The sequence below is a fragment of the Coturnix japonica genome, chromosome 5, assembly GCF_001577835.2.
Source record: "Coturnix japonica isolate 7356 chromosome 5, Coturnix japonica 2.1, whole genome shotgun sequence".
NCBI classification, from domain to species: Eukaryota; Metazoa; Chordata; class Aves; order Galliformes; family Phasianidae; genus Coturnix; species Coturnix japonica.
In genome coordinates, this window is record NC_029520.1 from 7,580,844 (window position 1) to 7,595,626 (window position 14,783).

A 14,783-nucleotide genomic window follows, 5' to 3' on the forward strand; every position below is an offset into this window, starting at 1 on the left:
GTATACTGCCTGTTTTTTTCTCACCACTTTCTGCATTCCATATCTGTCCAAATCACCACTCCACAACATTTCCTCTCAAGGAGAGTTGCTCTGCTCTGACTTCCCCCACACTTACAGATTTTATACCTTCACTTCATTGCCAGTACTGAAATGGAAAGTCTTACACTGAAAGAGCAACAGACGTATAATTCAGTAAGTAGCAACTGTATTTAAGTGTCCTCCTATGCAAGAGTCAAAATATTTACCTAAGAGTAACAACACACAGGATACTCAGAATTACATTCACTTTTTACATGCATGACTGTGACACCCACACATCAGATTGCAGTCTTTGTCAGTATGACTTCATTCTGGTGTTTTAACATCCTTTCTGTATTAAGTGTATTGATGCATATTAATCCTCCATAGCTGTTCCCAAAATATACCCCGTAAATAAAACATAAAACAATAGCAATAAGCTGAAGAATCATATAGGGATGTTTGGATCATCATGAATAACACATCTCATATGTAATCCCTTAATTTCTTTCTGGTAAACTTTCTACATTACACAAAGATATCCAGACACACTCACGAATACAAAGGAAGAATTAGGTAGAAAAAAATGTACAATTTGTGTTCAAATTGTATTTTCAGGTAAGATTTGTACACAGAACCAGGGCCCAAGCAATGGATGGCTACAAAAAAGATAAGGAAGAAATCTGTAACGTGGGAAAAACAAGAAGAATGTGGTGCTTAGCTCATAGCAGAGTGCTGTGCACCACCTGGAGGAGCTCTAAATGAGTCAGGAGTTCATGAGTAGCTTCCTTTTGTAAATTTGCTCAGGCACAGCATCCCACTGGGGCGAGTGCTACCTTTGTAAGCAGTTCCCGTAGAGTATTTCCACCTCACTCCAAAGGGAAAACTGATAATTTTTGAGCTGTCGCAAAGTGAGAGCAGGAGGCTCAGTATAATAGGAAAGGTATGGGGAGAATTGAAAGCCACATTTAACCCTTGTTCATTCAACACATTCAGTGAAATGCATGAGTCAGGCTGAGAGATCATTTAATGTGCTGAACAAGTACTATGACATATAGACTGTACTTCCCCTCCATTTTCTATCACTGCAGATTATGTTTGTCTAACTTCATCAGTTGCCAATACTTTTAGGTAAATACCTGACCTCTATGTCAGTATATCCAAAATACAGCATGAAAACTACACCTGAATGAACCCTTTCAATGAAAAACAAGCAGATACCTGAATTAATTGGTTAATGTCCAGTCACAGAAAACGGACTACAAGTTACAAATAGCCTGAACATTAGAAAAGTTAAGTATACCCACCTAACCTAACATTTTAAGTCCCAGTCAATTAATCTAATTTTGGCCTAAAAATTATTAATAATCTTATTTGTGACTGATCGCAGCGGGAAATCTATAGGGGCAAGAGCCCCCCCAGCAACACATGGTCCAGTGTGGGTACCTGAGATGTACTAAGGGTATTTTTCACCCTGCAAAATGCCATTTATGTTTATCTCCCTTTTCAAATTAAAAAGAAATGGGGAAAAGAAAAAAAAAAAGAAAAAAAAATCAGGTCACTGAAGTTACATCTGACTTTTTGCTTCTAGTTCTCAAATAGTCTTTCAGATTATTCATACTTCCACCCTTTCTCCACCACAAACAAATAATCATTTCACACATGGAGACCCACCGATCACATGTACACAGCAGCAGGTTCAAAACAGGGAGAGAATGAGAAATATTTTTCCTCTCAGTTCTCAAGAAGGTCTTCATGTTATTCTGACTGAAGGATACATTCTGTTTCATACCTGACATCACATATATGGTTTGGTGCTGTCCATACCATACAGAAACAAAGTTTCAAGATCAATTTAATCCACAGTAACAAAGGTAAGGATATTCAGTTACCTGCACCAGCTGTGAAAAGATCGGTCTTTCCATGACACAGGTTCATACTGGTAAGTTTACAGCACACATTAACAAAATAGTTTCCCCAGACATTAATTTCATAGAGCTTTCAAGGGACTGAGGAGGTGGAAAAATATGTTCCATTTTGGAGTATATCCTGTCTGTGCCCCAGTGCATGGAAAAGCAGATGCTTTTCATACATCTACAGATAGATCAAAGCATTCACCTCCAGAAAATGGGACTATGGTGATCAGGCACTGGAATGGACTGCACAGGGAGGTGGTGGAGTCACCAACCCTGGGGTTGTTCGAGGAACAATTGGATGTTGTGTTGAGGGACATGGTTTAGTGGGAGCTATTGGTAACAGGTGAACAGTTGGACTGGATGATCTTTTAGGTCTTTTCCAACATATTATATAGATTCTATGATTCTATGAATATGGTTGTTCCAAATTACTACAAAATATGAATATTCATAGGTAATTGAACAGAGAAAATAATGATCTCGTATGAAAACATCAGTAAGATAAAGCTAAGCCACAGCCATACAATAAAGCAGGAGTGGTGAGGCACTGGAACAGGCTGCTCAGGGAGGTGGTAGAGTCTCCATCCCTGGAGGTGTTCAAGAAAAGGGCAGATGTGACACCAAGGGACACGGTCTAGAGCGGTCACAGGCATAGGCTAATGATTGGACAAGATGATCTCTGTGGTCTTTCCAAACTTAACATTTCTATATTTAACTCAGAAAAAAAAACCTCCTTTCAACCAGGGCAGCTCCTCTGGCTTTCGGTGTTACCTTCAGATTCTGTATGCTGTAACAACATCAAGGATTTTGCAAACCTTTTCTTCTAGATACAGAATACTCATGTGTCAGACATTCCCTGTTTGCACTGTCTGTGATCTCAATTGCTTTGATTCATGAACTACAGGATTTGTACAAAATCCAAGTGTTGGAAGAGTAAAATTCACAAGTTAAAAATATTCTCTGTGTTAAAACATATCTCCAAAAAGCTTATGGCAGCCCAGAAAAAAAATGGACTGGTAGGCATTTGCCAAGTGTATATTTGATGAAACTTTAGGGCTTGTTATAAATATGTGATATGTCATAAGGTTCACCAACTTCAACATACCTTCAGTTAGGATAATATTCCCACTGAGCATTCTGTCCATGTTAGATGCAGTTGCAATAGCCTGATTCTAGCAAACCCCAGATTTACCAAATGCATTAAGTCTTTATCCAGAATACTTGGCAGGGATCAGAGCATTATACATGTTAACAATTACTATTATGACTTATCCAAGCGTGCTAAGCAAATAACCAGATTTGAGATAAAATGATGATTCTTTTAAAGACTGAATTTGTTTTCACAGAGTTGAGATTTCACTCCTGATCTCTGTCCTAATAAAATCATAAAAAAATAAGCAATAGACAGCACAATGCTGCTAGGCTGAGAAGAGATTATAGCAACTCCAGAGACAAGACTACATTGCTGTGCAAACTTGTTATGAAATATCACAATGCTTTTCTAAAGCAAAGAAAATAATGACCAAAAATAGTAAACATAAAATGCAGTGTCAGCAACTAGACTATCTTCTGTCATGAAAGGGAAAAACAGGATTCACAGAGGATATTTCTATGTCTTGGATTTTGTGAAAATTAGATTAATTAGCAGCAGCAGAAGGAACTTAAGAATGAAATTTGGGAGCTGAACCTCTGAGAATGAATTCAGAAGTTAAGAGGGTAAGGTATTAGTTCACACTGTACAGTGAATTTTGAAGATGTAAACTTAACTAAGCTTTGCTCCAGGGCCAGTTACCAAACAGGGATAAGTGTTTGAACTGTTGAATTCTGATTCCCAGTCCTGAACTGAAAATAGTAGAATTCAAAATACTAGATATTCCATAGATGTTATGTGTGCAATCCACCTGCCCTGTTTCTGTCCTAATGTAGGATGAAGGAGTTACAGTTCTGTATACCGCTGATTTACTTATTTTCCAAAGCAGAAGAGATGGAAGAACACAAAAAGGCTTGGTAACATTCACCAAAATCCAGCACAGGTCTGAGTTTGCCTATTGTGGTTATGCCAAGATTTATTAAAGCCCAGCATGTGTTCACTCATTTCTATCCAAAATGAAGTGAAAAGGCACTTTGCATCTGCCTTCCAAAAAAAGTTTGCTTACTTGGCAAACTTTGTTTAAAAAATCTGTTTCTTCCAAGGTTTATCTCTCCACTTTTCTTTGTCTGATTGTTTGAGACTTGGGGGGCTTTTTTGGTTTTACACATGAGCGTGTAGTTTTCTCCCCCTCCTGCACCTCTCTTCCTCCATCCCATCTGTTGACCTCACTTCAGCACACAGTTTCCCACTTGCTTTGCCAAAAATGTATAAAACTTGGTGCGTCTGCTCTGATTTCTTTGTGACTTGTAACTGTATCGTTAAATCAACATTTGCTCTGTTATAAAGAAATCCCTGTAACTTTAATTAGGCTCTTCTGCTCCATTTGCTTGTGTGCAGTTGCAAGTGCTCAGTAACGATTCCAAATGGAAGTGATAGGGAATGGTCCTTATAAACAAACCATGTGAGAGGCCAGAAACCTCAGCACCATGTTTCTCACAGTACTAGTACTATACTTTCTGCATACAAGATGTTTTCTGAAGCAAAAAATATTTTCCTTCTCTTGCATTTCCACTGAAGCCTCCTCCTGTCCCTCTGTCACCCCCTGAATTCTTTTCTTCTTGTTGTTGTTATTGACAAAAATAGTCCTGATTCTCCCACAAGCCCATAAGAATAGCCTGTTGCTTGAAAATTCATCTGTCCGGCTAATGATATGAGCCTCATAGCAGCTCACTTGTTCTACCGATTTCAATTTGGTTGAGGGTATCTGATACTACTCCATTGCTAATGTGCAGTAGAGTTGGATAAATAACCCAAAGAAGCAAAATCCCACCAACAAGATTCTCCTGCATACAATCTCTAATACAGACAAATAACAATAGTATTTACATGTGTATAGGTAGACCTTGTAAATATAACATTTTCTACACCTCCAGGTGAATTTGCTGAAGAAAATCCAGTAAAAAAAATTCAAAAATCACTAAATGAAATGCAGAGTCCCTGAACAGATAGAGGATTGGTTAAAAGAGGTGAAATGAAGAATAACTGAGTAGTCATCCTGGAAGAATTCAAATATCAGTAAGGACAGAACCACACTAAAACAGCAAATCCCCTCACAGAACCTAACCTAGGACAATAATTGTCAATAATGACATGTTTGTTTCAGCAACTGCACACTAGAAATCATAAAGTATTTCAGGGAATTTTCTTCAAAATAAAACCTATTATTTTCTGTTGAATTATGCTGTTACAGTTAACACACCTCCTTCAGGAAGATTTACATACTAGGCAGTTTGACATAAAAATATAACATGGTTTTGCCTTTTGAAAAGGAATGAAGACAGTGGTATTTCCTCTTCCAGTTACAGCACAATTTCTTCTTCAATTTTTAAGTTCACGTGCATTCAAATTGTGTCAATATTACTCTGCAATAAAGCTGTTATGGTTTCTAAGTGTTCCCTACCATATGCCATAAGGACATATTTACCTGAATGACTTGCTTAAATTCACAGAGGATTTGGAGAAAAGAAGCCAGATATCCCAAATACTGATTATTTATTTTGACAGTAATATCGTCTTCCAGTGTTGGAGGATAGATTTTCTCAGTTTTCCGAAGATTTCTTATATACAGTATGGATCCAGAGGTGCGATCCTTCCTCCAAATAGCTTACACCCTGAAAGAACAAAAGAGAACATTACCAAAAGACCCACACTCTATGCTGGCCAACCACAGTCCTTCTTAGCTCTGGGCACTCTGAGGGCAGCTGTCAAAATTACTGTGCAAACAGGAACAAAATTAGTTCACTGTGTTCATTATTTAGTAATGAGTCTGAGTGACAAGGTATCATCTCCAGCTTTCTGATAAATGCTGCTTTTTTCTACAACGTACAGAAACTTTGATGATTTTCACCATAAAAATGCAATATCTTGAAGTCAATGTGAGAAGTACATATTATCAAACCACAAGAGCTTTCCTCTAAAGTTCTCAGACATTAAAGAGAAAAATACAATGGGGCAATTTCCAAACACAGAGCTGAGCTTGTTCCCATTTTAAACTGTTTATAAAAACTGAAATCCAGTCACACTGTACTGAAACCGAGAAGCAAGGGCTTTCAACTCAAACATGCCTCTTCCTTCAAGCATGCCTTTCACCATCTAAGAAAATCCCAAACAATAACAACAAAGTAAAAAGTCTAATTTTTTGGCAAAGTTTCCAGCTGCTAATTTTGCCTGTCATGAGCTGCTATTGTCAGTCTGAGGGGAGGATTGTTCCCAACTTTAATAAATAAATAAATAAATAAAAGATGCAAAATACACTTAAAGTAACATCTGTGTTTTCTGATTTTATTAAAGCATTTTGTCTTTGTTATACAGAAATAACAAAACACTGAGCCCTTCCCATCAGTATTCATGACGTCTGCTTTTTCATACAAAACCCTCTGAAAGAAAATTCCCCCTGGAAAAAAAAAAAATACTTTCCTTATAAAAAAACAGATTGTGGGACAGATGATTGCATTGTTTAATCAAATTTCCATCTGAAAACTCTTTTTCCTAGTTTTAGCTTTAGCTCACCCAGTAAGGCACAAGCACTTGGAAGCACGTGGACGTATAAAGTAGCAGCTCCTCCATTTTATTATCTCCCTTGAGCTTTGCAATTGGCAAATGAAAAAGAAAGTGGGGAACAAAAGTACTGGACATAAATTAAGCCCTGCTTTTTAAAGTTCAAACTGAATTTTCTTTATTTTTCTACAGCTGTCAGATAAGCGGGGTAGAACCACTAATGCATGTTTAATATATAAAAACTCATAATGTTCAGTAGTACGACCTCCATTGGAGACATTAGTTCAGGCCAGTGAACTTGGAGCAAGCCAAGTGTGGAAATGTGGAATTGGGCCAGTGACCCCCACCAGTGCCTGTCATATCTGCTGAAGGCAAACTTGTCAAATGTAGACAGGGCAGAAGGAGGACAAGAGTATCCTTGAACAAGCGAGCAGCAGTAAAGCAAAGATGCCCAACATCTATTCACAGTTGTCTGTTGTTCAGTAATGGCTCTGGCCATCTCAGGAACAAAAAGTCTGGTTATAGCCTCAACCTCTCAACCTTGTCCAGTCTGGGGGCCTTTTATTCCACAGACTCCCCAAAGCTGATGAGTGATCATAAAGCTATGATACAATGCATGCTGTTATTATCTCTTCAAATGTACTGTCTACCAAGCAGGAGAGGAATAGAGTATTCCCAGGGCTGTTAGCCTGATGCAGTAAAAGAGCCACTAATTTTCCTCTCTCAGTTACAAAAATGAACTTTAAAAATAGTCAATCCATTGCTTTAATAAAGTCAGAGAATCATTTAAATCGGAAGGGACCCTTAAGGGTGGTCTGGTCTGACACCCCTGCAATGAACAAGGATACCTATACTACATCAGATGCTCAGAGCCTGTCCTGCCTGAACTTGCATGTCATTCCTTAGGGTGAGTTTATTTTTTGTTTGTTTGTTTTAACACAAATCATTTCATTTCCAACATGGAGAAACATCTGTGTTGTCTCAACAGATGCAACTCAACCAGCAGCTCTAAAACACTGCTATGGTATAGTTCATCCTGCCATGGGGGACCGGGAAATCAGCCTTCGAGCTGACACCATGCTCTGAGCACAGTGGGATCTTCAAGATCCAACATCAAGTCTTGAGCTACCATACTCTTGGGCTCTACTGAATATTATCTCTCACAGAGATCCTGACAGTTGCAGAAAGCAGCACCTTCTGCCTAGATGGCACTACTCTGTCTCTGCCAAGTTCAGAGGATGCTGATGACTGTCTGGGCTACAGTTGCTCACTATTAACACAAGACAGCATGTTGCTGCTTACCCTTCCCAACTCAAAAATACCAAGTTATATTTTATTTCTTGGAGCATCTGTACAAAATTTTTATTTTGTTATTCTCAAGCTATGAATTCATAGCACAGGAAAAAAAAAATTCATTTACTTTCTTATTTTGTGTATTTTATCACACAAGAACTACAGATAAGTAAACTTAAGTGTTCTGAATGAATTGCACATATATATAGTATTTGCACATGCAAACTTGAATAATATACATACTGTCATGTATATAAGTTAGTTCCCTCCTCGGTCCTAGAATGGTAAGCGAGGCTAAAATGTACCTCAGAATACCTAATCAATAGATTATCAGTGCAGATTTTTAAGCAAATATTATGTATGTTAGTATATTTAGGGGTTTTTTGAGTTGACCCTGTACATTTTAGAACAGCCTCTATATTGACCTCTCCTACTGATAATCCTGAGGAAACTCAACTACTTTACATGTGAGCAATGGAAAAAAGCACGTTTCTTCCAAATGCCTCTGAGGAAACATTGGAAAAATGTTAAAGAATTAGTACTATTTATATGACAGCCAGAACTTAAGTTATTTTTAACAGTCAATGAGGTTCTATTTTTTCCATGTTTAATCTTACTGCGGGCTACACTCATCAGATAAAATGCAGCATCACACCAGAGTGTTACATCAGACATCACATCATTTAAGTGGTGTTATCTTTTCTATAAACTCTACAATCAATATACATATATATATATACATGAATATATATATATAGATGCATAACTATGAATGGATTGTTTTAACAGTGGAACACGACACTACAGAAAAAAATGAGACAAATAGTGTCATAAGAACACAAGCAATATGTTCTTATATATAAATTAGGGACTTCCCTACAATAATCAGGTCTACTGAACTGCACTTTTAGAAAAGTTCTGGTAATTTATCTAAAAATAAATCTTCCTGTATTTAATACCTTAAAACAAAGAGGATATACCTTGGTCTTCCTTCTGCCTCAATATTTCTTCCTACTTTAAGAAATAAAGGGGATTAATTTTGAGTCCCATCAAAATATTCACAGATTTACAAACCCTGGAGATGACTTACAGGTGTTTGTGCTGGTGTGAGTCACCTTCAACTGCTGCCATGCTCTCCAAGATGCCTGATCCTGCCTAAGGACATCGCAAAACAACTCAAAATGACCTGTTTCCAAACACGTGATGGGACTAGTAGCAACTACGTAGCAACTAGCAGCAACTAGCAACTAGTAGCAACTATAACTTGTTTGTTATAAAGCTTAGTTTATTACATTCCTTACTCATTATGTAGATTATAGATAACATTGAGAACATTCAGAAAATGGTGAAATGGAAAAATATGAGTTGAAGAAGATTATGACAGGCAGAGATGAAGAATAGGTCAAGACAGATTAGATCTTCAGATCAAACCCAGTACCTGCAACTAACTGGATTGTTCAAACCATGCTGGTGAGCCTGTGCTAGTCTCAGTATGCAGTGGGTAGAAGTTTTATTTAGACGATTCCCTTCTTTTAAAGTAGGAAATAACAAGCTAGCTTCCAGAAACACAAAACACTGAGATAGCAAAACCAAGCTGTTGAAGTTCAGACAGCCTGAAAAGTCAGCCTTAAGCTTGATCATACAGCCTTAGCTGAACTCTCTATATGAATAAATCCATGTGAATCTATCCCTGGTGAGTCTGCATCCTATTGCATCCGCACAAGCAGAGCCAATTCACATTAATCAGCCAACCTCAAGTCTGGTAATTCTTTAATCCCAAAAGCTTGGTTTTGGTAATTTCAAGTTATATTATCACAGTTTTATACATATAGTAGCATAAATTCATATTCCGTGGCTCTGTCAGACTGCAAGAGACATCAATTTGGAGTGAGAGGATTCTTTGACCATACAAGCTCCTGTCACTCAGCTAGAGTGGTAAGAAGTATTTGGCTCAGTTTCACAAACCTCATGTGCCCTCATTTCCTTTTGTATTTTTTGCTCTGCCATCCAAAGGGTCAGAGTGCATTACTGAACCTAATGAAAACCTCCCCACAATCTTTTCCTTTTTACTACTCGTAACATAGATAAGAAAAGAGGTACACTGCATTTAAAGGTCAGAATGAGAGCAAGCAGTTCACTCAGAGATAGGACTCCCTTTCTCTGATCAAAGAATAACAGGCAGTGCAATTTGGGAAGTTTAGTGTTACGTTCTTCGGAGATCACATTTCCCAATCTACAGCTTTCTCTGCATACCTTTCCCCTCCCCCTTGTTTAGATTTGTCTTCACTTTTCTTTCCTCCTTGTTATTTTGGTGGAAATGAGGTGCTTGTTTAGTTGTGGACCATTTGGCTAGGCTAGTTACATACCTGAGTCATTTCCCATTACACTGAAATTAGACATTCCTATAAACCATCATGTCTTTTTTGTATTATTATGTCCTTAGCTTGCTGCATGCAAGTTTGAGTCTAGAAGCTACTTCCTTTCCATCCTAGCTGCTAATCCTAAGACTTTGACAGCTTTCACAAGAATCTCCAGCTAAATGTTTAAAATAATGGACCAGGTTTGTTGTTCTCAGGGCTTTGGCAAAATAGGTATAAATGACCAGTGTTTTATGAGGGCTTATATTTCAAAAGGTCTGCAGCTCTTGATTTATCTTTATTCACTAGCAAGAGTTACGTAGTTCTGTCTTCCATCTTTACCCTTGTCAATTATTTTTAAGGTTTGGCTCTATATCTACTGCAATTATAGTAATTCATAAAGACTTTGCATATAAAATACATTCAGAGGCCCATTTCATTATCAAATTTGCCTCTGTTTACAAATTTTTTTTTTTACTTGTATCGACAATTAAAAAAAAAAAAAAGTCAAAATAGCCCATTAGTAACAGCGTATATTTGCAGTGCAAATACCTTTGCACAGTCAGTATTCTTCTGCATATTGTGATCAAGTCTTTGTTCTGTCTTTCAAGACATCGGCTCTATTTGTAAAAGAATGTTGTTCTTCAGTATTTTTGTTCTGGTTTGTCTTTAAAACAAACATCCATCTCTGAGGTGGAATTTTATAAATCGGCTGTCAGTTTTGGGTGTATAGTCACTGCTTGGATGAGAAATGTCAAATTCAGGTTCCTACGTGGCTCTGAAAACACTTCAGAACTCTCTCAAGTCATCAGTTCCACCTAAAAACATATCATTTCTGAGCACTGTATCTTCAGTTTCTCTCCCTCTGCCTCTCCCCTTTACCATGAACATGTATCTCATTAGAGTGCATGACATCCATGTTGAATTATCCTTAGCAGACTAAAAATTGCCAATTTCCATATGGCTGATCTCCTCAATCTGCCAAGTTTTTCATGATTTATTCAGAAAAAAATGGCAATTTACGAAAACAAATTCTTTGTTTCCCCACAGAAAGACCAGTTTCTATTCTCTGAGCCAAGAAAATAGAACTAAACAATACATACAACAGAAGCAGATGTAGCTATTATAGTGTGGCCTGGTGCTGTGAGAAAAGGGACAGCATGGGTAACATTAATGCATTAATACATTTATTTCAATGTGTTTAACTTTTTCTACTTAACATCTCTCCCATTATTCTTTTGAGTGCAAAAAAATTTCAACTTGTTCACCCATTTGCTGGTCTGCAGTGCTGCCACCAGAGCACTGCATTGTTGTGTGCATTAAAAAGAAAAAGCCAGGGAACACACACTTCTAGTCAGTGGGAGATTTCAGCTCATAAGCAAAAATCTCTGTTGTTGTAAAATTCAGCATTGAACCAATGGATCTATTTTGTATCAATACACTTTAATTGGTTTTCTGGATGACAACTCCACAGAATAATGCCAGGATCAGTAGTGAGGACCAGGACCGTATTAGCAGAGTAAACATTAAGTTATTATGTCCTTTTCAGAGAGCACAAAAGTTACTCTAGCTTGAAGCCATATGGCCTAGAAGCATGTTGACATATCTCAACAATAAAGGGTTACGTTACAGAAGGGACCGTGTTGAGGAGATCAGAAAAGCTGGATTGGCTACTTGACCAGTGTCACATCACTGAACTCGGTGTAAAGAGCTTGAATAAAATGACATGAACTCATCTGCGACCACTGTCTAGGAGTGGAGACCTTTAACAATGGTAGCACCTGCCAGATCGCCGCTCTCCTCCCCAATAAAGTCACCAACAGCCCCCTCACTGTTCTGTCATGTGCCTGGCACAAGGCCCCTATTGTTATGAGCCACTCTCACTCCAATAATTTCTCCTCTAAATGACACTGCACCACCACAGGTCATTTCAAGGGGACTGAAAAGAAAGATTTTGCATCTGTTTTGAGTTGTAGGCACCAAGGGGGAGGGGGTTCAAAACCCCTTGATAGCTGGCAAATGGTAATAGCAAAATGTCTCTATTGTTTGTGTCTGAACAAACAACCATACTACATGAGAGTTTTTATTGTCCTCAAGGCAATCTGCCACGAATGCTCCCCTTTGCCCATACTCTACAAAGAGAAAAAAAAAAAAAAAAAAGGGAAAAAAAAAAACACTGCCACAATAGTCACAGTTAGGAAACCTTAGTGAGAGTTTAATGACCAGCTACCAACTAATGGATGGTGAGCAACATATGGCAGAGCTTGGCCTCTTCACATATTGATTAAAAATGATTTAAAATTTAAAGCCAAGTTTGTTTGACAAAGTTCCAGCTTCTCAGCAGCCACTTAACAATCTGAATAAATCTGAAGAGGAAAAGCTTAAATTCTAACCTAAGGCAAAACAGAACAAATTCATTGTCACATTACATAATTGAATCTATTACATCCACTCAAGATTAACAGCCAACACTTTACAATTTTTCCATCTACCTAAAATGTTTGCTGTTGTAAATAGCAAAACAGATCTTTGTAGTATTTGCTAACTTTTTCAGAGTGCTTTTATTACACACAGTCGTTAATGGCCATAATCAAGACCTGTTAGTCATATTTTAACAGCGTAATAATATTCAATGCAATAGAAGGCTTCTATACCTATGTCCTCAAAGCACCACTTGAGTTAAATGGTCATATTTTTATACAAGTCTTTGTGTCCTATTCTAGCATGATGAATGTTAGAAGCTAGAGCACTCAAGGTAATTGTTCCTACTGAATGGATTTAAGGTCTAACTGGATTACTTTTTATTCCCTTTCAAAAACAGCTACACATGATCTAGAAAATAGATCAGATAACAGCATACAAATTGCAGCACCTTGTAGCCTACAGAGTCAAATGCACAACCGAAAAGATTCCAAGTACATGAATGGAGAAAGAAAAAAAAAAAAAACAAAACAAAAAACAAAAAAACAAAAACCACATATACTGATTTTTAAATGCTTTTCTTTTCTTTTTTAAAGGAAAGAAGATGCATTCCCCACAGTCCAGCTATGAACAGAGTAAGGGTCTGAATAAAGACTTTAGATGTTTGGCAACTGAAAAAAATCAGTGCATGAAGTTGGTATCAGGCAGCCTGTATTTTGCTCTTTCCAAGAGGTGGAGTAACTCTTGTCACTGAACCAAGGCTTTCACTTGTCTCCAGCCCCACTATGAACATTTACCTTACACTATCAAGGCAAACTGTAGGTTCTAAAAAGTTAGACATTTGTCCTTTGCAGAATGTTACACCCAAATAATTCAGAGTAAACAATGGCCAACCTGAAGGAGCAGTGAGAAAAAGGATCTGATTCCCACAGGTTACTGTGGATCAGCTGAGCTGGCATAATCTGCAGTGCACATAGAACACAGAGACAAATATTAGCACAGATCACCTAGCTCCAACTGACTGCTGGCAGAAGACACGTCTATACCCAGAAGCTGTACTGGGGACTGCTTACTCAGGTGAGAGGAAGTGGAAAGCAATGGAGAGGAGGTGTTAAAACACATTGTACCAATGAGATTATCACATATAAATAATACATATATATATATATATATATATATATCACATAAAATTAAAAAAATAATGGCAAAAACAATGGGGTAAGAAACCTTTCTGAGTAAGATCAGAAAGAAAGGAGCAGACAGCACAAGGTTGGTGCTACTGTTTGGAAGGTGTCTTAAATGAGATCAGTTGATTATGTATTTTAAAAAGTGCAAGATCCTGCTTCAAAATGTTTCTTGGGGGCTCATAAAGTCATAAAGATCATGGAGCTCCAACCCTCTGCAGTGTGCAGGGCTGTCATCCACTAGACCAGGCACCCCTGTTGATTACAGATGAAATTACAGTCACTCCTCTATTCAGCTGGAATATCCATGAAGAGAGGTAGAGAACATGCCCTTGCTTTGCCCCCAGAAGATCCTTATTTACATTGTAAAGCAATTCACTCAAACAGATGGAGTCAACCCTGTGATTACAAAGTTTAATGTGATGGTTCTAGAAGTTTTATTTTGGGAATATAAAAAATAACCAAAAATCAAAGTGCCGTAATGTTTTAACAGGTTTCCCTTACTTATATCTGCCTACTTCTCTTACTGGAAGAATATTTCATTTCTAGAGTCTTTACATTATGCCAGCATATTACTACATGACAAAACATTGAAAGATATTAAGGCACAAGCTGATGGAGATGGAAATAAAGCGTGCCAAATTCCAAAGGAGTTAAGCAAGTAACTTGTTTAAGAATACACAAAAAAAGCACTACACTTGATACCAAACGCTGTCTTTAAGCACGTATGCACGTGTCAAAGCTGGTCCAGTGATCATGCATTATTAACTGCAGAGTGCTCCTCAGAGATAACAAAGAATGATCACTGTATATTACTGATTGTAAACTGGAATGCAGCAAGAGATTTTTCCTGAGGTCACACAGGAAAATCTGTGTCAACACCAGGATTAGAAGTGAGATCATCTGGCTTCCAGCTTCATAAAATCATCCTTCCTCTCCAAAAAAA

The 14,783-nt window shown here is 37.7% G+C and overlaps 1 long non-coding RNA gene across 18 annotated transcripts in view; it reads right to left on the reverse strand.

The window, feature by feature from the left end:
* LOC107314431 overlaps nt 1-5,702 on the reverse strand; it is a 301,532-nt gene extending 295,830 nt beyond the window's left edge. For all 18 annotated transcript variants that reach the window (XR_004307622.1, XR_004307616.1, XR_004307632.1 and 15 more), the window contains exon 1: nt 5,510-5,702. This is a non-coding gene — a long non-coding RNA (uncharacterized LOC107314431). The remainder of the gene's footprint in view (nt 1-5,509) is intronic.
* Between the last annotated feature and the right edge of the window lie 9,081 nt (nt 5,703-14,783).